The 24378-nt window shown below is 50.6% G+C and overlaps 1 protein-coding gene across 4 annotated transcripts in view; it reads left to right on the forward strand.

Annotated features, from left to right (window-relative positions):
* Positions 1 to 24378, forward strand: part of GAS7 (growth arrest specific 7) — a 207304-nt gene that overhangs the window by 61611 nt on the left and 121315 nt on the right. Inside the window, exon 1 of one of the 4 annotated variants that reach the window (XM_059668633.1) lies at positions 2415 to 2532. The exons of the other annotated variants lie outside the window; for them this stretch is intronic. The gene's annotated coding sequence lies outside the window, so the exon portion shown is untranslated. Of the gene's footprint in view, positions 1 to 2414; positions 2533 to 24378 lie in introns of those variants that run through there. 4 annotated transcript variants of the gene reach the window in all.

Consider the following 24378-nt stretch of genomic DNA (forward strand, 5'->3'; position numbering starts at 1 on the left):
GAGACAGAAACATCAAGATGAGAGAGAATCATTGATCGGCTACCTCCTGTGCGCCCCCCACTGGGGATTGAGCCCACAACCCAGGCATGTGCCCTTGACTAGAATTGAACCCAGGACTCTTAATTCCGCAGGCCGATACTCTATCCACTGAGCCAAACCAGCCAGGGCAATCAATTTATATTTAAACTAGAGGCCTGCGGATTGGGCTGAAACTGGCTCTCTGACATCCCCTAGGGTCCCGGATTGTGAGAGGGCACAGGCCAGACTGAGGGACCCCACTGGTGCATGATCGGGGTTGGGGAGGGACTGCGGGAGGGCTCCAGGGCATGTCCAGCCATCTCACTCAGTCCTGATCGGCCAGACCCCAGTAGCAAGCTAACCTACCAGTTGGAGCATCTCCCCCCTGGTAGTCAGAGCGAGTGGTTGAGCGGCCTTAGCATATCATTAGCATATTATGCTTTGATTGGTTGAACAGCTGACTGGATGACCCGACCGGACACTTAGCATATTAGGCTTTTATTATATAGGATAGTTACTTGTGCTTAGTGGATGCCATGTTGGAAACGCACACCTCCAAGCTGGGCACTTTCAGGAGGAGAAGAATCTGAGAAGCAGGCTGTATTCTGTCTACTTTCCTCAAGTCAAATATAGCAGCCGTTCTCCCCAAAGATGTGCAGGTCCAGTGACCTGTCTGTTTTGGATTTTGTGTGTTTCCCTATTGGAAGCACCACTGGGGTTAGGCTCCATGCCCATCAGGGAGGGCCCCAGATTCCAACTTGGAATGCTGGCCTTCCTTGAGGAATTTCAACATCCACAGATGTAACAGCAGGCACTGAGCCAGGCATTGTGGGCACAGGTGTGAAAGAAGCAAGCTAGCCCTGCCCAGGTAGGTATCTTGTGCTATTTTTCAATATATGAGTTAAATACAGATGCATGAGTTAGAAAATCATGATCCTGTACACTTAGAACTTTACCTGTTGAAAGGGACTCAGCTGTACAAGTCGCCAGTTATAAAAATAGCCACAGAGATGTCATGTACGGAATAGGGGAAATAGTAAATAATATTGTCATAGCTATGTGTTTTGTCAGGTGGGTACTAGACTTATAGGGGTGATCACGTTGTAAGTTATGTAAATGTCTAATCACTGTGTTTTATACCCAAAACTATTGTATGTCTATTGTAATCCTACATAATATGCAAATCAACCGACGGTGGTGGAACTATGACACGCACTGGCCACCAGGGGGCAGACGCTTAATGCAGGAGCTTCCCCCTGGTGGTCAGTGCACTCCCACGGGTGGAGCACCACTCAGCCAGAAGCTGGGCTTGCAGCTGGCAAGCGCTATGGTAGTGGCAGACCTAAGCCGGCAGACAGACATCCCCCAAGTGGTCCTGGATTGCAAGAGGGTGCAGACCAGGCTGAGGGACCCTCCGCCTCAGTGCATGAATGTCGTGCACCAGGCCTCTAGTTAAACAATATATTTTTAAAAAGAACTTTACCTGGTAGTAAGAACAGGAGGTATATTCATTTTCTGTTGCTGCTGTAATGAATCAACACAAACTTAGCTTAAAACTAAACATGTACTCTCCCTAGTTCCTAAGGTGTGCAGTGTGAACTGAGTTTATGGGACTAAAACAGGTGTCGCAGGGCTGGGTCCTGCTGGAGGCTGCAGGGCAATCTGTTCGTTCCTTCTCTTTTCCATCTTCTAGAGACGCCTCCCTTGGCTCATGGCTGCCCATCATATTGCCTCTTCCCCCTCCCCCCCGTTTCTGTTCTCACAAAGGCTCCTGCACTCTTTGTTCTTTCTCCCTCTTATAAGGACCCCATGAGTGTATTTAGGCCCCGCCTCTTACAATCCAGCATAACCTCCCCGGCTAAAACGTCTTAATCACACCTGCAGAGTCCCTTTGGTCATCTAAGGTAACATTTGCAGGGTCCCGGGATTAGGATGGGGATGTGTTTGGGGGGCATCCTCAGCCTGTCACTGGGGTAACTCTCAGTACTTGGTGAAGAGCAAGTCTGTGAGCGCAGGCTGTTATCAAGTTGCTCACGTCCAGGTATTCTGAGCTGGTGGAAACGGCAGAGCTTGAGCAACTTATGTTGCAGATCTGATGTTCTTCATCGGTGGATCTCAAATTTGGTGCGTCTCCGAGGCTCCTAGGGAACATGGACAAAGGCCAGAGGCCCGGGCCGTAGCCTACTTCAGTGAGCCTGGACCTGTGTGTTTTTCCTGAACTTTCCAGGTGGTTCTGATCCCCAGCAAAGCCAGAGAACCATTGCTTTTAGTAATAATCTCAGGGATTATCTGTGTGCGTGCATGTGGGAGGTGGAACTTCTTGTCTTCTCTGAGTAAGTGCCAGAGCAGGGCTGCAGACAGGAAGTGCCAGGGAAGACCAGAGGAGGGGCCAGTGCCTGCCGAGGAGCCACCTGTGCCACACCTGGAAGGCAGCGAAGGCAGCGAAGGTGTGGCTTCACAAGGAGCAGCGAGAGTGCTCCCAGCAGAGTGACAGACCTTCCCAGCGGCACTGAGGTAGGAGCACACTTGCCACAGCTGGGGACAGGGAGGCCATTGGGTCCAGAGGGGCAGGGGCAGCGACTCGAATTTGACAAGAGGAATAGCAGCAAGACGAACCTTCTCGTACTGGCAGGGTTGGCTGGAGGCAGAGCCAGAGCTCTGTGTAGCACTGGCAGGGTAGAATGGCTGAAGGCCCGCAGAGGGTGGTGGCAGGGAAAATGGAGAAACGGTGATGGTTGTGAGAGAGGTAAGGGGAAATGTGAACTTGACCCAGGTCTAACGGTCAGTTAATACTAACTGAGCAGAGTGTGCCAGGCACTCTACCCCTGGATCACAGAGGAGGAGCTGGGATGTGGAGGTGAGCTAGATGAACAAGGTCCCTGATCACACAGGTACACTTTGGGCTGAGTGGCATGGGGGCGCTAGGCAATAAGGGAACACAAATAAACAAGAAGAGCAGTAGCCGGTGGGAAATGCTGTGGAGGCTTGGCTTGGTTCCTGTGATCGGGAACAGCCGGCTGGTGGCTTCTTTAGACCAGGTGTCCAGGGAAGGCCTCTCCAAGGAGGTGACATTGAAGCTGATGTCTAGATCCAGCCGTGGGAAGAGATGGGAGAAAGACACGTCAGGCATAGTAACAGTGAGTGCCAGGCCACCAGGAAGGACAAAACTTGCCCCATGCGAGGACCAGCGAGAGCAGCCCTGCCCAGGAGAACTTTGGGGGATGGTAATGCTCCGTGTGGGCACCAGCCATGTGGCTGCTGGCCCCGTGGGGCTACGGAGCACTTGAAATGGGGCTAGTAAGGCTTAGGAACTGAAGTTGCATTTCATTTTAGCTTTCGCTCACTGAAATTCAACTAGCCACACACGGCTGTGTCTTCTGTGTTGAACAGCACAGAGCTAGAAGGTCAGTGTGGCTGGAGAGAGCGTGTTATAGAACAATGTAAGGTGAGGTAGATGAAGAAGGCAGACTTCAGTGCTTTGTAAATTAGGCTAAATAGTTTGGATCTTTTTTCTAAGAGGAGTGCAAAGTCTTCAGGTGATTTTACTTTAAGGTTGTCATAATCTGATTCATGTATTATACACTCACTCTGGCTGCTCCGTGTTGAGAATGAGTTGTAAAGGATGAGAAGTGGGACAAGGTGAGCAGTTAGATCATTGTAATGCTATAGGGGAGTGTAGATGGCGCCTTGGGAACAGGGTGGTGGCAGTGGAAGTGGAGGAATGTGGATGGCTTCCGGACAAGTTTTGGTAGCAGACTGACGGGAATAAAGAGAGACTGAGTGGGGAAGGTGGGAGAACTTGATGATCCTAGATTTGGGGGCGTAAGCAGCAGGATGGATTGCGGTGGCATTTGCTAAAACGAGGTGTGGAGAGCAGGTTTTGTTTTGTTTTTGGAGACGAAGAGGGGTTCTCTTTTGGACTTGTCAGAGATTCCTGCTGAGCATCCATCTAGAGATGGCAAGCAGCTAGGGAGACATGGGGAAAGGTCAGGGCTAGAGGTGTGAATTTAGGGTCATCAGGAAACGAGGTATATAAAGCCATGGGTGGCTTAGGGTCAAGCCATTAAGGAGAGTGAATAGGTAGGAAAGGGGCAGGGATAAGAGATTGCTGCAGCATTTAAGGCAGGGCATAGGACTGGCTGACATGTCTCAATGGTTAAGCGTCAACCCAGGAACCAACAGGTCACCAGTTCGATTCCAGGTCAGGGAACATGCCCGGGTGGTGGGCTTGATCCCTAGTAGGGGTGCATGCAGGAGGCAGCCGACTGATGATGTTTCTCATCGATGTTTCCACCTCTCTATCCCTCTCCCTTCCTCTCTCTCTAAAAAATCAATAAAAACATATTTTAAAAAGATTGGGCGTAGGAGGAATATCCAGAAGGAGACTCCCTGAGAATATATGTGAGGGGCCATGGAAGCCAGGAGAAGTCATGGTTTCCAGAAGGAGGGAATGGTGAATGCTGCTGGCTGGCCAAGGATTCTAGAAGAGTTCAAGGTGCCCTTGGATTTGGTAACAGCATGGAGGTTGGTCACTGGTGCACTGGGAGAGCAGGCTCAGTGGAGTGGGTAGGAGAGCATTAGAGGTGAAAAATTTGCTGTGATGAGAAGTGAAGGAATAGGTAGGACTGGAGAATTAGGGGTCCAAGGATATTTCTCTCTCTCTCTCAAAACTAGGCGTTATGTGCTGATAAGTAGAAAGCAGGTAGAACTGCCTTTTAGCCCCTATAATGGGAGGGAAGGCTGAGAATGTGGGCACTGCTGTGGGTGGGATGGAATTTGGGCATTGGGTTGAACAGTCACTGGTAGATTGCTTATGACTAAGTGAAGTGTGAGAAAGTCCATTATCTGAGAAAGAGTATGAAACGGTTGTTTTGAAGATGGAAAACAAATCCACGGGCTAACTCTGGTGGGGTTGATCGATGGCTTAAACTGTGCTTCTCGAACTTGCATGTGCAAGTGAGCCACCTGGGGGTTTGTTAAAGTGTGGATTCCGCATTTCTCACACGCTGCCAGGGGATGTTCATGTGCCGTCCTTGGGTGCCACACTGACCAGCCAGAATCCACAGCCCCCTGCAAGGGAAGCGCAGGAAGACACCGTTTCCTGCTGTGCCCAGGAGATGCCTAAGTTATTTGTCCATTGACCTTACATTTAGGGCAGAGTAGCACGAGTTGAGTACCTTTTTGAGATTTGTGGCTGTCCATTTAAAGCAGGTCTCATTGTCAGGATTATATGGGGAACTTAAAAAAGGGCCTGGGGATTTTTATTTTGATTGAGATTCTGAATTAATGGGTATGAGTCCCAGGCACCCCCCTTTTTAAAAGTTCCTCGGATGATGTTTATCCAGGCTTAAGAAGCATTGCTTTAAAATACCAGGTCAAGGGGATGACGATGGGCATAGGTGGCCAAGGTGGGGTGGAGGCAGGACTGTTCCAAGGATGTGTGGGCCCCTGTCTGTATAAAACAATTTGAGTCACTCCAGATCAGCATGGCCATTCTAGGTGCTCAGTCTCACATAGTCCTACTGAGGCTGCTCACCAGGCTGCCCTCCTGGGATCCTCACATTGTCCTGGATGACCCTACTACACACACAGTTCAGAGTTCCTCAGGGCATCTGGTCTACCTTATGTTTGGGGTTGATATGTGGAGGGACCCATTTGGGCCTGGGGATGGGGTTACTCAGATGGTTCTACCAGCCCTTGGTAGTCCCCGGCATCTTAGAAAATGTCAAAGCAGGCACTCAAATGATAGGGCTCTTGAACCATGCAGCCCAGTCATGAACAAGGGTAGAGGAGCATAGAGGTGGAAAGCTGAGAGCCCAGCTTTTAAGATGGATCCTACCATCGATTTATCAAAACTCATGGCAGGACTCTGATAAAAGTAAGGGTGGGACCAATGCCTCCACAGCCCGCGAGGGCCTGGCCTGCCAGCAGCCACGTGAGGCACTTGAGGCAGATTCTCCCCGAGTTGAGCCTTGAGACGACCACAGCTCTGCGAGCACCTTGCTTGCAGCATCGTGAGAGACCCCAGGTGAGGCTCAAGGTCTGGGTAAATTGTGCCCAGATTCCTGACCCACAGAAACTGAGATCATAAATATCTGCTGTTTAAAGACACTAAGTTTTGGGGTAATTTGTTGCACGGCAATGTCCAACTGAGAGAGGAGGCCAAGGCGGTCACATCAGGAGTCTCCATGTTTTGGCCTTCCTTTTCTCTGTGTTGGCTGCATTTTCTACATTAGCAACCTGCTCAGAAAGATTCTGAAAGCTCTCAGTCATTCCACAAAGAAAGAAAGGAGAAAATCAAATGGAGTCTAGGGTGATATGGCTGAGAGGTGGGGTCAGTCCCACCCTAACCGTATGGACTGAGAAAGGAATAAGAGTGGTACCCAAAAGGAAATCACGTTGATTGATTCTAGACATAAGAGAATGGAAATCTACCCAAAATGGTAACCGGTGAGACGAGGAAGTGATGGAGTCCTTGAAGTTGGCCTGGATGGGATTGGAGAGAACTGGTCCAGCTCTCAGGCAGAGGGGGGTGCTCAATGGTTAGTGTCACCGAAGTTAATGGAAACTTCTCAAACGATGAAGGCAGAGGCTTCAAGGAGATGGGGGCGGAGAGGGGTAGGGGGATGGGTGTGGGGGCGGGAATAAGGGCTGAGAAAGGCCTGCGGGAGGCAGTGTTCCCTGTTTTAACTGTGAGAGGGTGTGAGCCCATATCCATGCAAAGTCATTAAGAGGGAAACATGATGGTGAGGCGCCAAAGCAGGCAGATAGAGACCATTCTTTAAAGGAGCCTGACAGTAAAATGTTGATAATCTGTGCTAACAGGAGACAAAATTGCAGGTTGGGCTAGAAATATAATGAAATTAATCATAAAGGCAAGGCTGCAAGGATCCCTGGAAATTACTCATTTCAACAGCAGTTAAACCTGAATGATTCTACCAAGCCCTCCTTTCAACAAGTGTCTGTTTCTTCCTGGGCCTTTAGAACAGAAAAGAGGGGAATAAATAGATCCATCCTCTCCTCTCTCTTTCCTTTCCTGGGCTCCAGTGTGGGTGCTAAGGAGCTGGACTCGGGAGCTAAGAGTATTCCTCAGGCCCAGCGGAGAGACAAGTCCCGCCTTTGCCTGTCCCGGTCGTATGCCTTTTGGTATGAAACGGAGGCTGAGCGTCCAGTGCGTCTGGAGGAAGTTGGCTGCTCATGCTGTCAGGTCTGGGTGTGTTAGGTTTGGAGAGACTAGCCTTGGGAGGAAGACTGGGCAGAGGGCACCGTATGGACTGGCACACTTAGTGGCGCACCCAGGCGACTGATCTTGCAAAAGTCACGGAAATTCACTTTTCAGAATGAGTGCCATGTACGCGGGCATGCTTGCGCTGGCTGCCTGGCCTGGTGGCTCTCTTTCCTGTCGGGCTGGGCGTCTCCATCTCACTGGGCCTGCAGGGGGTGAGAGCCCTCAGCTTATGCTTGACCATGAGATTTGGCCGCCTAAAGCAAGAATATTGGAGGGAATAGGTGGAGGAGGAATTAGGAAATACCGTTCATTCTCACTTTCAGCACCTGCATGGAGAGGACTGTGCAGCGCCAGGGTGGGCAGTGGACTTCTGCCAGAACCCCCCAGGGCGGTGGCAGGATGCCCCTCTCGGACCACTGGACACTGTGACATGTGTAAACTTCTCACTGGTCAGAGGCTTTACTGAGTCCCTGCCTGCTCAGGCTCCGGGGGCTGGTGGAAACAGCAGGCCTTCTGCACGCCAGGCCCTGTGGAACCTGTTCCCAGGAGCTCCGAGGAGCGCATCCTGACCCAAGTGGCTGGTGCCCAGGCGCGATTTGGTAAACAGGGCGTGGCAGAAGGGAGGGTTGGACTGGCGTGTCCCCAGCTTCCCCTGCTTTTTCCAGTGACTCACAGACAGCGATGCTGGAAGGGGCCTCTGAGATAGATCATCAAATCCCGCAGGCCTGTTTCACAAGCATGAGGAGGCAGGCCTTCCAGAAGGTTCTGGGAGCAGTTAGTGGATGTCAGGTACCCGTCTCTCGTCTCCATGCCCATGGCCACAACTCTGCCCCTTAGTTAACCTTTTGTGATCATTTATGTTCAGGAGGGGGTGAGGGCCTGGCCGGGGGCAGGGGGCGGGGGCACGCATGGCTCTCACAGCCCTGAGCTGACCCCCATACCTTATCGAATCCCATCTTTTACTCTCCCTCTGGCATCGCCATGGTGGTCACTGGGACAGGAAGCCCTGGCCCACTTTAGGCAAAGGGAAGCGCCTTACTTCTAGGTGCCTGGACCACCTGCTCACTCTGCCCTGTTGGGCTCATTCTGTGTAGTGAATGCAGAGTAAATATCTGAGCAGACAGGTCGCTGAAGGGCAGCATGGGAGAGGGGAAAGGCAAGGGCGGGCCCACCTGCGGGAGCGGATGGGAGATGTGCTTGGGAGAGTCCTTTTATCTCAGCTGAGGAAGCCCCTCCTGCTTTCCTGGCCAGGCAGCCCCAGGCGAGTCCCCAGGCATTGCTCCCCTGCAGGTGCTGGTCCCCCACAGGTGCTGCTCCCCCACAGGTGCTGCTCCCCCGCAGGCGCTGCTCCTCTGGGGCTCCCACTCAGGGTTCCCTGGGCAGGAGGGAGGGGCGGTGGGAGGTGAATGGGAGAGCTGGGACCTAACAGGAATCCGGGGCTCCCCAGGATCTCTTGGGCAAAAGGAAGTGGGCCCCTCCAGACGCGGAGCGAGGGCTGGAAGTTGCCGAGTGTGTCCCGGCTATGCCTGCTGCAGAGCTGGCCAGAGGCTTGGAGCCCAGGTGGCTTCCCGCGATTCTGAGGCCGCAGTTTTGTGAAAACGTGAAAAAGAAAGCAGACAGGAGGGGAGCTCACGAGCTCACAAGGCCAGGGCTTGGCGCTGGCACGGATGCCCCTCCTTCTCTGATTTACAGGCCCGTGTGTTCTGGGTGTCCCAGGACCCTGGCCGAGCCCTGAGTGTCTGAGCACCGAGAGGGGTGACCGCACTTCTGCTCTGCCCCCTCCTCCCAGGGCATCGAGACAGCGTGCACTGATACTCCTGGGTAAGCTGCGGAGAGGGGGCAGTGACCGGCCATAAACAGTAATTGTGGTAAACCTACTAAGAGGGTTTCAGTGGCTTAGAGAAGGGTGAAGAGGATGTCACAGAAGAGAAGGCGCCTACTCTAACACACAGGATCCCCAGGGGCCAGAGGGGTCAGGGCGACCCAGGCCCGGGATCAGCATGAGCCAAGGAGGGGCCAGAGGTGTGCTTGGGTGTTAAATAAGGGAACTTGCTTGAACAGAGTGTGTTTTGTGTTGCTTTGGGAAATGTTTGCCCTGGCATGGCTGGGGGGCGGGCAGGGGGATGTGAGAGGAGGAGGGAAGGAGAGAAGCTGTTGCTGCCAAGGGACACTTTCTATTGCAACTGTCAAAGCCTAGCTCAATGCTGCCGAGGCAAAGAAGGGGATGTTCGGACTCGCCTGGAGGTTCCAGAGATGTCCTGGTAGATGCTTTCTCACTTCAGCTGCTCAGTCTCCCACTCGCTGGGCCCACCCTGGGTTGAAGACTGGCATCTTCAGACTGGCGTCCTGGTGGCTTTGAGGCCGTCAGCAGGAGGGCTGCTCTTTCCATCAAGTCCCGAGATCAAGCCCCATACAGTCAGCGGGCCTTTCAGAACCAGACCCAGGGGATGGGCTGAACTACATGACTGGTGAACGGGCCCTGGCCCTGCCCCTGGCCCTGGGCCGGGGAGGTGGGTAGCGTTGCCCACACCTGAGAATGGAAAGGTGTGGCTCCCCACAGGAAAAGTGGGTGCTAGCAGTGTGAGAAGGATCTGGGGATGGGCAGGCGGAACCAACACATCTTCACACTGGTTCGCCGAGATCCTTGAAGGATTTGGGGGTTTTGTTTTGCATGTAGTGCAGTAAGTGGCCACAGTCATGGTAAACAGAAGAGGAGCTGGTGGGGGAGAAAACTTGGAGAGATTTTGGTGGTTGAATAGATAAGACTTGGGCGGTCTCCTTCTTGCAGGACTTGGGAGGTCCCCTCCTTACCTTCTCCCAAATGTGATCGTTTTCTCCTATTTCACTACCTTTACTGGCAGGGCCTTCACTGGCATCTGGGTGGTAGGAGCTGGAAACATACCCAGGATTGCCTCCTCTGGACTTAGCTCAGTTTGAGGATTAAAATTAACAACCCTATGAAACTCATGGTGTTTAAAGACCATTTTGGAAGGGATTGAGTGGGGAATTTGATAAATGAAAAAATCAAAGATGTCAGAGATGTGGGGTTTGGGCTTCTGGGAGCTAGGAATCTCTCTCTCTCTCTCTCTCTCTCTCTCTCTCTCTCTCTCTATATATATATATATATATATATATATATATATGGCTAATATGCTAAGTGTCCCTCCTACTATCCAACTGGTCGCTATGATGCGCACTGACCACCAGGGCGCAGATGCTCAACACAGGAGCTGCCGAGCTGCAGTGACTTGGCAGCTGCGGTTCCCGGGTGACGCACCCCAAAACAAGAGAGAAGGGAGCCTGATTCCTCAGGGGGCCGCACAATTCCACCTTTGACCATGGGTTATGTTGTGGCTGGGGCACTGTCGACTCCGAATCTGGTTTACTGCACACTTGCATTTGCGTTCCACACCCTATACGACAGCAACTTTGCAGGGTGCCCTCTCGCACTCCAGGACCCTTCGGGGGATGTCAGAGAGCTGGTTTTGGCCTGATCCCTGCAGGCCAGGCCTAGGGACCTCACCTGCCAGAGGGACCCTGCTCACTCCGCAGACACCGGGGAGGGACCACGGGAGGTTGGCTCCAGGGCGTGTCTGGCCCATCTCACCCAGTCCCACCCCGCCAGCCACCTTCTAATTAATTTCCTTTCAGTGTGCACGAATCCATGCACTGGGTCACTAGTATAAATATAAACATAACTATGGATGTATGGAAGGGAGTGGTTTGGGAATGGACTTTGGTTTGGGACGTGTTGAATTTGAGGTGTTTGTGTCTCTGTGGTGGAAGAATGTGGCTTGTCACACAAGTGGAGCTGAGTGGGATTTGGGAGTGACCCATCAGGATGCAGGCGAGGGAAGGCAAGAGGCTGGTCATTGCCTTAGGTTAGTGGTCAGCAGCCTGTAGCCGGGGGCCATGGGCCATGGGCCATGGGCCATGTTCTTCTGTTTCGGGGCTGCAGCTATGACCTGCCTTTTCTATCCTGGAAGAGATATTGCTACAGAGAGGTGCCCCCACATTTGCAAGCTGGTTTGATGAACCCAAAGGCCCTCCCCTTAGTCCATGGGTTGAGAATGTATTCCCACCTCTCTGCAGATTGACTATTGCTCTATCTCAGTTCCTGTGTTCAGATAACCCTTATTTTACTTGATAATGACCCCGAAGTACAAGAGTAGTGTAAACTTTATAGGTATGTGTGTATAGGAAAACACACAGTATATATATATAGGGTTCGGAACTATCTGCGGTTTCAGGCATCCACTGGGGGTCTTGGATGGTATCTCCCTTGAATAAGGGGTCTACTGTATTTGTTACAGCAGCCGTAAGAGAATAATACAGTGAGGATTTGTCAAAGTCAGCCTGCTGAACTCTTGCCTGCCAATTTGCCCCTTGGAGAAAAATAATACCAGGTCAAATAACTTTGAACAAATGAACATTCATTTGTTCAATACTTTTAGTGAGCGCCTGTGGCACTTTAGCCCCTGTCCTAGGCGCGGGACATTTGTAACAGCCCCTGCCCTCACTGCTTAGATTCTACTGGAGAAAGCAGATGACTAGTAAAAGCAGCCATGTGATGTAGTGTCGGCTAGGGACATACTGTTTCTCTCTCTCAGCGGAGGGCAGCAGGAGGGGCTATTTCAGGCAGGGTTGACAGGAGGGGTCTGTGGTTGCTAACACTGGAACAGAGACCCTCATTAAATGGGTGTCTAAGGTAAGAGAGAGCCCTCTTACCTTGGCTGTGTGGCTCCTGCTGCCCCAGGTGAGAGCGATGCTTGGCTGGGGGAGGAAGAGGGAAAACACATGGGCCTAGAGGCGGACGTGCACTTGGCCTCCCCACTGTGTCTGGAACAGCGGAGGGAGGAGGAGAGAGGGAGGCCGTTCTCGCCACTGTGGCCATGGGCTTCTCCTCGAGGAAGGTGGGGGGCCACTGGAGAGATTTGATTTGAAGCAGGGCATGGTTTTTTTTATTGTGATAGAATTCACCTCACGTAAAATTAACCATTTTAAAGTGTACAGTTCACTGGAAATTTAGTACATTTGCAATATTACGTGACCACCATTTTTGTCTAGTTCCAAAACATTTTCATTACCCCCAAAGGAGACTTCGTACCATTATAGTCACTGCCCATATTCTCCCCCCTTCACCGCCCCCCCCCCCCCAAATCCTTCACCCCCAGACTCTGGCAGTCACCAGTCTGCTCTGGATCTCTGTGGATTGTCTATCATGTCATGATTTGGGATGTGTCTTTTAGAAGACTCACTTTGGCTGGAGAATGAATGGGAGGTGGTGGCCTCAATAAAAACCAGGAGAGCAGTTAGGGTCTTGCTGCCCCAGGTGTGAGTGATGCTTGGCTGTGTGTGGGTCCTGCTGCCCCAGGTGTGAGCGATGGTTGGCTGTGTGTGGCTCCTGCTGCCCCAGGTGGGAGCGATGGTTGGCTGTGTGTGGCTCCTGCTGCTCCAGGTGGGAGCGATGGTTGGCTGTGTGTGGCTCCTGCTGCCCAGGTGGGAGCGATGGTTGGCTGTGTGTGGGTCCTGCTGCTCCAGGTGGGAGCGATGGTTGGCTGTGTGTGGGTCCTGCTGCCCCAGGTGGGAGCGATGGTTGGCTGTGTGTGGGTCCTGCTGCCCAGGTGGGAGCGATGGTTGGCTGTGTGTTGCTCCTGCTGCCCCAGGTGGGAGCGATGGTTGGCTGTGTGTGGGTCCTGCTGCCCAGGTGGGAGCGATGGTTGGCTGTGTGTTGCTCCTGCTGCCCCAGGTGGGAGCGATGGTTGGCTGTGTGTGGGTCCTGCTGCCCCAGGTGGGAGCGATGGTTGGCTGTGTGTGGGTCCTGCTGCCCAGGTGTGAGCGATGGTTGGCTGTGTGTGGGTCCTGCTGCCCAGGTGGGAGCGATGGTTGGCTGTGTGTGGCTCCTGCTGCTCCAGGTGTGAGCGATGGTTGGCTGTGTGTGGGTCCTGCTGCTCCAGGTGTGAGCGATGGTTGGCTGTGTGTGGCTCCTGCTGCCCCAGGTGGGAGCGATGGTTGGCTGTGTGTGGCTCCTGCTGCTCCAGGTGTGAGCGATGGTTGGCTGTGTGTGGCTCCTGCTGCCCCAGGTGGGAGCGATGGTTGGCTGTGTGTGGGTCCTGCTGCCCCAGGTGTGAGCGATGGTTGGCTGTGTGTGGGTCCTGCTGCCCCAGGTGGGAGCGATGGTTGGCTGTGTGTGGGTCCTGCTGCCCCAGGTGTGAGCGATGGTTGGCTGTGTGTGGGTCCTGCTGCCCCAGGTGTGAGCGATGGTTGGCTGTGTGTGGGTCCTGCTGCCCAGGTGGGAGCTATGGTTGGCTGTGTGTGGCTCCTGCTGCCCCAGGTGGGAGCGATGGTTGGCTGTGTGTGGCTCCTGCTGCTCCAGGTGTGAGCGATGGTTGGCTGTGTGTGGCTCCTGCTGCTCCAGGTGTGAGCGATGCTTGGCTGTGTGTGGCTGAGGCAGAGGTCGTGCAGGAAGATGGGGAATCAGGTTTGGGTTCAGGATGTGTTCAGGGGAAAGACTTGGCTTACTCCACCCTTGACATGAAGCCCTCTTTTCACGTAGCTGCTCCACGTGCCGAAATGCTCCAGGAGACTAGCATAGTGAGAGAGCACTGGGTCGGGGCTCCCGGACCCCAGTTCTGAGGCTGCTGCCCTGGAGTTTCATGACTTCCGGCCAATCTCATGTCACATCTGGCACTCCCACTCCTCCCCAGAAACTGAGGACGTTCACCAGCTTCAAGACCCCACAAGTCAGTGATTTTGTGCCTGAGGATAAATCGCCATCCTTTGTGCAAATGCTCCAGCATCTTTGGAAACGGGGTGTCTTGGTGTCGCTGCCTGAATTTCTCCACGTCCCCCACTAGGTTCCAGAAGCCCAGAGCGGGCTGTAACCAGGGCGGGAAAGTGGACCTAAGTTCTTAGGCAAATTGCATTCCCATGAAAGTTAGTTGCCTTGAAAGAGTCAGTTCAGGAAACCTGCCTGGACGGCCTTGTCAGGACTTTAAGTTCTCTGCTGTGGGGTGTCATGTGCTGTGTCTGTGGTTGTGAGGGGTGTTGCAGAGATCTGTTCTGAATAGTTCTGAAGTTTGCGAGAGATTTTTTTTTTATCAGTCAAAGCAAACTCAAGGTTATCCCTGGAACAGCACACTCTGTCCTTTGCCTCTCATCCATCTGTCTTCATTTTCCATGCCATAACTTCAAACCCTTTGTTTTTACTTTTAGCAAAAGTAACAACGTGCACGTGGTTAAAAATAAACGAAAACCATACCGAAGGGCTTAGAGTGCAAAGCAACACACTTACCCCCGCTTCTCCCCTTCCAGCCGCGTTTTAATTTTAGTTCTGCTGGCCTCTACTTCCAACATTTTAAGTAAAATGCTAAGATGTTTCAAGACGTATTAACTCCAGCCCTCTATTGCCTCCCTGTTATGAAAGGTGAGGAATTATTTACACCAGACCCTGCCTCCTTTCCTTGCTGCTGATTTTCCCTTCTCCTGTTAGCCAGGCCTCCTGACACCTGGGGGTGGGAACGGCAGCCGGAAACTGGTACCCAGCCAGGGCTTTGTAAGGATTTGGTTCAAACAAGGGTTAACATGAACAGCGCTATGAAACTCGTGGTCTTTAAAGATGTTTTTTTAACTGCGTGTTCTCTTTCTCTGAGCCCCTGGGAGCAATGTCTTCTAGTGTTAGGGCAGGAACGGTTGTGCTTCCCTGAGCAGGTGGCTTATTTTATCTTGAGGACACCGAGGAGCCCTTAGCCAAACACGTTTCCCTCTGTACTGGCTGCAGAGCTCTGCCAAATTGGGGCCCACCCCCTGGGCTTGGAGGATTGGCTGGGAGAGGCCCCTGGCCTCACCCAGACCTCATGGTGCTTTTTCTGCTCCTACTTCCTCTTTGTTAGTGCCGCTCTGCAGGCGTCTGGATCAGGAAGATGGGGCAAGGGGGACTTTCAGGAATTCTCTCTCCTGACTGCCACCAGACAACTGTCACTTCACGCCCAGCCCTGCCTGCTCTGCAGCAGGACCTGCTGACTCCGGCGCTGCCTCCCTGGGTCCTGTGCCCACGCTGCACTCGCCCCTCTGGAGCAGCCACTCCACAAACAGGATGGCGTGGCAACGCGCCCTGTGCAGTTAAGGATGATTTATTTCTCTGTTAGAGACACCGGGCCTGTGAGCGTTTCCCGCGAATCCCGGGAGAGTGCTGGCTGAGCTTGTATGAGATGTTCGGCAATTAGTGCCGCGTGGAGCCGCTCGCCAGCCCGGCCTGCACGGGTTTAAGGAGGGGCAGCCAGTGGCCAAGGCACTTCTTGTTGGGACACTCGGGGCCCCTTTTTCCAAACCTCTCATCGCCTCAGCTCAGGGGCTCAGAATGTCGGAATGTCAGTGCCAAGGGTGGTCGCCAGCAGCCAGGCTGCCGGGGGCCTTGTACCAGCCCCTCCTTCCCTCATTTGGACCAGGGATCCTGCGACTCCAAATAGATCCACAGTTTTGCTGGCTCATTAATGCTTTTCCTTTTTAAGTTGCAGGGCCTTTTCCCCCTTTTATATCTTGACCTTGTCCCTCCTACCGAGACGACCCCTCTGGCACCAGCCCCCCAGGTTTTATTCCCTCCCTCCCTCACTCTGAACACACCCCCTAATACGCTGATGCCTTTCGCTACTGTCAGTTACTTTCTGCATAGAGGACTTTAGGGAGCCGTGGGTTTCAGAAGAGAGAAGGGCATCCTATTCACTGTTTCCTTCCCTGCAGCCCGTCACCTGCCCCTGGACCCAGCCACACCTTCTTTCCCTGCTCAGTGGTGGCCCACGGGCTATTTGAGACCCTCAGGCTTGCTGGGTCTGTCCTCTTTATAACAGGAAAGCTTCCAGACTGCTTGAGGAAATTGTTCAGAAAGCCCTCTCCATTCATTTATTCACTCACACAAGTCGGGGAAGCTTTGTTGAATTTCTCAATAGGGGAAGCATGTCTGCAGGTGCTGTGGGCCATGTAGACAGCAGTATAGACACCCGGTCTCCGTGTCCAGGGACTGACAGAGTCCTTGCTGTGCTGGGACAAGCACATGCCAGGCTCCCAAAGGAACCTTTTTAAAATATGTTTTTACTGATTTTAGAGAGAGAGGAAGGGAGAGAGGGAAACATTGATGTGAGAAAGAAACATTGATGAGCTGCCCGCTGCATGCCCTCCACTGGGGATCGAGCTCGCAGCTTGGGTATGTGCCCTGACTGGGAATCGGACTGGTGACCTTTGGGTGCATGGGATGACACCCAACCAACTGAGGCACACCGGCCAGGGCTCGCAGAAACCTTCCATGACAAGTGCTGTTGAGGTGGAGCTGGTGAGTACCCTCAATGTCCTGGCCCACTTCTTTAGTGATCACTTCCTGGGGGCGAGGGCTGCCTGCTCCTGGAATGGGGACAGCTGAGCCCACGCAGTGCTGTTGAGTCTGTGTGTATGGACCTCCTGGTCGGCCAGGCTGAGTTCACTCTGAAATCTGGCAGGTAGGGTGTCTCCTTACTCTTAATGCTCCTTCCCTGAGGGTCCTCCCCTTTGGGTCTCCCCAGGCACACCCAAACCTCTTGACCTTCTCTCAAGAAACTAAGCAGGAGCCATAGGTTTTCCCTTTGTTTAGAGGGGAAAAAACCCTTTCATGTAACCACTGAGTTTTACAGACTCCCTTAGCAGTATCTGCGGTGCCCTGTCAAGGTCCTTCATTAAATTGGCTCAGTGGTTAGAGCATCGGCCACACACCAGAGGGTTGTGGGTTTGATTCCCAATCAGGGGCACATGCCTTGGTTGCAGGCTTGACCCCCCAGTCCAGTAGGGGCATGGGAGGCAACCAGTCAATGTGTCTCCCTCACATTGATGTTTCTCTCTCTCTCCCCGACCTCCCTTCCATTCTACCTAAAAACAATGGAAAAATATCCTTGGGTGAGGATTTAAAAAATTTTTTTTGATAAAATTGTTTAATAACTCAGAAGCCACTCGGGGTTCTCCAGGTTTGTCTGGTGGGATCCTCATAGCTCCTAGGCCGCCTCCTCTCTCAGGGGCCACCGGCACTGGATCTCGTTGGCATTTGTGCTACCGCGCCACCCTCCTCTTCATTTATGGGTCCTTGAGTAGCTGTGATGCATTCACGTGAGCTAGTGGCTGTGCGAGAGCAGAGGCGAGATTCCTGCTCCCAGAGCCTCAGAAGGACACACACAGACACTGTTTATCCTCCAAGGCGCTATCAGTGGGAGGGTGCACACGTTCTAGGCTGATCAGCCAATGACTTTGGATTGGGCTAGTGCAATGCCAAAAATGTGAGTCATTCAGTTACAGGTATGAATTGCGGTGAGCATGCTCCGTTGCCATGGGAACGTGACCATGTATTCATCTCAAAGCAGAAAGAATTCACTCCTGCCCTGGTATGTGGCAGTTTCCCACACCGTCCCCCAGGCACATCTGTTCTCCCTAAGGCTGCAGTGTGCTCCGCATCCCCCTCGGGCACCCCACCCAGCGCTGCTCCCTCCTGGGCGGGTGCCCCGGTCCAGTGCACATAGTTGACCTCTCACTGCTTTTAGGTGCAGCCAATAGCCAGCCATGCCTCGTATGCTCATTTGAAGTTTCAGTGACCTCATTGTGAAGGAGGGGCAGCAGAAGACCCACTACTAGTATATTCTTGAGGTGTGGCAGTGTGGTGAGGTGACAAGAACTAGGCTTTAACGTTGTACAGATTTGGCTCAAGTGCCTTCTCTGTCATCTATGAGCACTGTAACCTTGAAAAAATATTTCTTTTTCCTCTTCAGTGTCCTCAAAGGTAAGTTGGGATTACCCCTACTTTACTAGACGATGGGAAGGGCTGAATGAAAGCCTGTCAAAGTATTTGGCAAGTCATTTAGCAAGTGATCATTCTCTTTCATTCTCTCCCCCGCCATTGAGCTATTGGCGCTGAGGCTCCCCAGGAGTTAGCCAGGTGGCTGCCACACCCAGGGACAGCTGTCTAGAATTCAGAACTCTGGGCTGTGGGCCCGGTCCACCTTGCGCCGGTTGGGTGATGTGTCACACAGAATTGCGTAGTTGCAAACATCAAAAACTGATTCTAGCTGATGTAAGAGAAGTGGACATACTGCAAAGATCATGGAAGGTCACAGAATGGGCAGAAGGCTGGCAAAACATGAAAACAGGTAGGAACCAAGATAATGAGAGGAGTGAGGCAGGAGGTAGGGGCTACAGGGCCAATCTTAGAGCACAGATAGTGTGGTCAGGTTGCTTGGTGCTGCCCATGTCAGCAGAGAGCATCGGGAGGCACGCCTGGGTCACACACCTTTGCCCTGTGGAAGGCGGAGGAGCCACGTGGGACCCCTTTGCATTGGTGGTGGGAGGGCTGGTCCCTTGATTAATAGCCTCACAGAGCAAGTGCCCAGGGAGGGAGAGAAAATTCCCTTAAAAAGAAGTGGGTGCTGTTGGGCTGGGTATAGGACACTGGATAGCTTAAGCAACAAATGTCTGCTATAGTGCTCTTGAACAAATCTCACTGTGGGCTTCTTTTCTTTTTCTTTTTTTCTTTTTGTGGGCTTCTTTTCTGAAAATGAGAGAATTGAACTAGATGAGCTCAAAGAACCCTTTGGATTCTAATAAGACTACTCTAATAATCAAATAGACAACTCTCCCACTGGGAAGCAATATGGATTAGCATTATTAGCCTTCTGATTTTTTCATTCTCCCCCTGAAACCTCCCGTTCTCCAATGTACATAATTAATAATCAATCCTATATAATAAAACCCTAATATGCAAATCAACCAAAAGGTGGAATGACTAGTCACTATGAACTGACCACCAGGGTGCAGATGCTCAATGTAGGAGCTTCCCCCTGGTGGTCAGTGTGCTCCCACAAGGGGAGCGCTGCTCAGCCAGAAGCGGGGGCTCATGACTGGTGAGCGCAGCGTCGGTGGCAGGAGCCTCTGAGGCAGCACTAAGGAGCAGCGAGCTGAATGGTAGGGAGCAGCAAACAGGTGGGCAGTGAGGAGCGAGGGGTCCTGGACTGCGAGAGGGCACAGGCCAGGCTGAGGTACCCCCTCCACCTCCAGTGCATGAATTTCGTGCACTGGGCCTCTAGTGTTTTATAAAATCCATGTAATTTTTAATAAAATTTATTTACAGAAAAGTAGAGATTATAACATGTGTCTACATCCATATTTTTAAAATCAACTTTACTGAGCTATAATGTACCAGAAAGTAAAATGCATCTACTTTAAGTGTTCAGGTCAGTGACTAGACAAATGTATCCACCCATGTAACCAGTGCTCTAATCAAAGTACAAGACATCTTTCCAGAAAGTTCCCTTGTGCCCATTGGTAGTCAGCCCCTGCCTCTTCTCCCACACATGTCCTCAGGCCACCTCTGATTTCTACCCTATAGATTAGTTTTGCCTATTGTAGGATTTCATAGAAATGGGTCATGAAGTATGCACTCTTGGTTTCTTTTGCACAGGATAATGTCTGAGATTTGTTCATATTGTTGTATTGATGGTTCATTCCTTTTTATTGCTAAGTAGGATCCCACTCGTTGAATCCACTCTGGTTTTCTTATCCATTTGTCAGTTGATGGACACTTGGGCTGTTTCCAGTTTTTAGCTGTTGTGAATAATGTAGCTGTGAACTTTGGGGTGTAAGTGTTTCAGATGTGTTTTCATTTCTGTTGCATGAATACCTGGGGGTGAAATTTCTGGATCATAGGGTAAGCGTATGTCTAACTTGATAAGAAACAGCAAAACTATTTTCTGAAGTGGCCGCCCCTCTTTCTCATTGCTCACAGCAGTGTCTGCGCACCCAGCTCCTTAGCTTTTTGCCAGCATTTTTTTTTTTTTTGGTAGTCATTCTAGTGAGTAGGAAGTAGTTTTTCACTGTGCTTTTAACTTGCATCTTCCTGAGGATTAATGATGTTGAGCGTTTTTCATGTGCTGATCACCATCTCTGGATTTGACAAGTATTAACATTTGCCAAATGTCAATCAGAAATAACACTTACTTGGCATTGAACATCCTTGTGTGTTCCTTTAATTCTGTTCCCTCTCTCCTTCTCTCCCTGGAGGTAACCACTGGTCTGTGGTTGGTGTATCTTTTCTACAAACATGTTTAAAATTTGTAGTACCACATACGAGCCCAAAATAGTATTCGCTAATGTTTTTTGTGTATTTTTAAACTGACAAGAAACATGTCATGCTGTATTTATCTATTTGCAATTCGCTTTTTTTTCCTGTCATACATTTTTGAGGTTTATCTCCACTGAAACAGACAGAAATGGCTTTACTTGCTGTACAGTGTCCTAGCATGTGCAAATTTCACAGTTTAGCCCTCTGGGTGGGCATTTTAGGCTATTATAAGCAACCTACGGGTTTATCCTTGTGCATGGTATCTCACGGGACACGCGTGTGAGCGAGCGTTTTTCTGGGGCTAGACACCTCGAAGGATTTCTGGATCTGAGTCCGCACCTCTGGATTTTGCTAACGAGTGCCACAGTGTTTCTCAAAGAGGTTTTGCAATTATAAATGCGCTGCCACCCACAGAGTTGGAATTTCCACTCCCCTTGCCAACATGTCAGACTTAGTGCTCCATCCCAGGGTGTGAGATCTCGCACCTTGGGTTTAACTCTCTTTGCACTTCCTTCATTGCTAGTTGGGGCTGTTTATATTTTCATGTGTGTGTTTGTGGCTCTGGTCTGTTCTCCTCTGTGTTTCCTATTCATACTCGGCTCACTTTTCTACCAGGTTGTGTTTTAATCACCGCTTTCTCTTCACTTGTCTTTTTTTTACCGTGTGTTTGTCATACCCAAGTTTTCTCCTTCTCTTGCACCAGTTCTTTCCCCAGACTCTTTGGCAGACCCATACAATTCCCTGAATCCTGCCAACAGGAAGTAACCTGTCAAGGCTGCTTTTCCCACTGGTGATAGAAGAATCTATCTGCTCTGGTTTGGTCCCTCTTTTCAGGTCGATGATCAGCTGTCATCTTGGGATCTTCCTTCCTTTGCTTCTCTTCTGCTTTTGGCCACTTCTTGGGTCTCAAATTTCCCACTTTTATTTTTGTTTTCATCCTTGTTTTGTTGGAGCACGCACTTCACTAACTTCCTGGAAAAGAAATGAGTCTTATCTGAAACCTGCAGTATGCAATCCTTTGCCTAATTGCCCTGTTTTCATGAACACTTCTCACCCCATCCTCCAGGTGTCCCTGAGTCCAGGAGTTCTGCCCTTGTCCCTCTGAGTGTTGGTCTGCCACTTCCTGCAAGTGGGGTAGTGGGAGTCACTTGCGGTCAAGGGTAGGGAGTGATCTAAGAAGCAATCCCCACCTTTTTAAACTTCCACCTTGTGGATAACCTTGTGCCTATGAGTCTTCCTGGGCCTCTCTGAGGTTCTGCATTATAAATTGGCTTGTTTCCTGTGGCTATTTACCCTTGAGGTCACGAAGATTTCAGTTTTCTACTCTCTGCTAGCTCATTATCATTTATCCAATTGTTTTCATTGGTCTAAAATGTTGTGGAGCCCTAACTGGTTTGGCTCAGTGGATAGAACGTCAGCCTGTGGACTGAAGGATCCTGGGTTTGATTCCAGTCAAGTGTACATGCCTGGGTTGTGGGCTCTATCCCCAGTAGGGGGCGTTCATTGATGTTTCTATCTCTCTCTCACCTCTCCCTTCCTCTCTGAAATCAATAAAAATATTTTAAAGCCCTGACCGGTTTGGCTCAGTGGATAGAGCGGCAGCCTGCAGACTGAAGGGTCCCAGGTTTGATTCCGGTCAAGGGCATGTGTCTTGGCTGTGGGCACATCCCCAGTGGGGGGCGTGCAGGAGGCAGCTGATTGATGTTTCTCTCTCATCGATGTTTCTGACCTCTATCCCTCTCCCTTCCTCTCTGTACAAAATCAATACTATATATATATACATATATATATATTAAAAATATTTTAAAAATAAATGTTGTGGATATGTTTCATTTATTGCCAATTCTTTCCTTTTATTTATTTACTTTTTTGTGGTTTTTGTATCTATTTTTCCCCCAGTCATTTCTAATGGGATTTCAGGAAAGCATGGAGATAAACAACCTGTTTCTAGTCATCCATTTTAAACATAAGCATTCTATTTTATGATTGTTGCTAATATTTAGGAATGGATACAGCTTGTTTTTATACATAGATCTTGAACTGTCTTATTAGTTCTGAATGTTTGTAGAGTTTCTTGGATATTTTGGATATATGAAGATGGCAGCAGTTTCGTTCTTTGCAGTCCTTATATTTTTCTTTCTTATATTGCTTATGGTGGTGTGGGATCTTCAGTATAGGATTGAAAAGAAGCAGAAGTGGTGAGCAGCCTTGTCTCACTCCTGACTTATATTCGGGACGGAGTTTATTCTAATCTCTGAGGGTTAGCATTTATCGGACTAAGAAAGTTTTGTTCTAGCCCTAGTTTGTGAGTTTTAATCACAAAAGGGTGCCCAGTTTGGTCAGATTCTTTTTCTGCAGCTAGATGATCCTATTTTTTAAAAAATAATATTTTAATGTGGTGAGTTTACCTAATGAGTCTTTGGATGGTTTAATATCCCTCCATTTCCAGGATTCGCTCCTGTGTATTTAAGACTTTCACAATATGCCCTGTGAGGTTAGAAGGTAGGCTTTAAAATTTTCCTTACTTTTTTTGTTTTTACTTTTTGGAGGTCGGTATCAGGGTATTTTTAAAAGGAAATGAGAGTTTTTCTGTCTGTTTCTGGGAAGAAACTGTATAAGTGTTATCCTCTCCTTCAAGATGTGAAAAAACTTGTCAGTAAAAACACATATAGACCCATTCTAGTTTTTAAGGTAGATTTTAGACGGCTGGGTCAGTTCCTTTGGAGGTTACAGATCTATTCAGGTTTTCTGTTTCCTCTTGAATCAATTTGGAATTTTTTGTTTTTCTGGAAAATGACCAGTGACAGGAGATAGCAAATAACCGGGTGGTTTCAAGACTTGTGGGAAGCAGCACCTTCCGCTGACTCACGCTGCCAACACCTCGAACATGGGAGGGAGGAGATCGAAGTTGGAGCTTTGCAGGGTTTTTGTATTATTCAGAAGGAGAAAAGAGCTACTGATTAACTTGATGCTCGAAGTCAAGTGTACATGTTAAAAATGTCAGTGTAACCACCTGAGTAGTAGAAATAGACCCTATAAATGCCAAGTTCGTGGGGGTGGGAGGGAGGATAAAGAAAATGCAATCCATCCATTACAAAGCAAGACAGGAGAGAGCAGGAACAGCTAAGAGAAAAGAAAGCATGTCATGATGATGCCCTTTAGGCAGCTCCTCCTCCCAGGAGCATTCCTCGGGGCCCCCCTGGTTTTTTCCCAGCACCATGTACGCCTGCCACCTGCCACTCTGCACCGTGACGGCCTGTCTGCCATCTTTCTCTCTTACAGGAGGCAGATTCTACCTACGACCGGGCCGGGTCATTTATCTGCTCATTCCCAGTGCCTGACATGTAGTAGGTGCCCAATCAGTGTTTGACTTGTCCTGGCAAACAAATAAATAAGTGAACCGATGGGCAAATAAATCCTGAAATGTTGCTCTATCAGGGTCAGTGGCTGTGGGGAGACTTGAATCTGATCGCCTTGGTTGATCTGTGTGTTAGGGAGCTGAGGCGAGCTGAGGCGGTACCTGCAGCTGGGATCCCACTGGGAGAAAAGTCATTGGGCGGAAGGTGAAACCGCCTATGCATTCCTCAGCTGCCTGTGTAGCTGTTGTGAGCTTGATGAGTACATGGTCGTGCCCTGAGAGTTACCTTGTGCCGGTAAAATAGCTTTGCTGCTGCAAGTGAGTGTTTCCCAAGCATTAACCCTTGCGTAGTTCACCGGGAGCACTGGTCGGCATGGCGATTCTGACGCCAGAGGTCTGGGGAGGGGCTCATGCCTCACTGGTAAGCTCAGTGCTGCAGGTTCATGGGCGTGCTTGATGGAGCCAGGCTTTAGGCCAGCCGTGGGCAAACTACGGCCCGTGGGCCGGATCCGGCCTGTTTGAAATGAATAAAACTAAAAAAAAAAAAAAAAAAAAAAAAAGACCGTACCCTTTTATGTAATGATGTTTACTTTGAATTTATATTAGTTCACACAGACACTCCACCCATGCTTTTGTTCCGGCCCTCCGGTC

Source organism: Myotis daubentonii, chromosome 16 (assembly GCF_963259705.1).
Source record: "Myotis daubentonii chromosome 16, mMyoDau2.1, whole genome shotgun sequence".
Classification (NCBI taxonomy): domain Eukaryota; kingdom Metazoa; phylum Chordata; class Mammalia; order Chiroptera; family Vespertilionidae; genus Myotis; species Myotis daubentonii.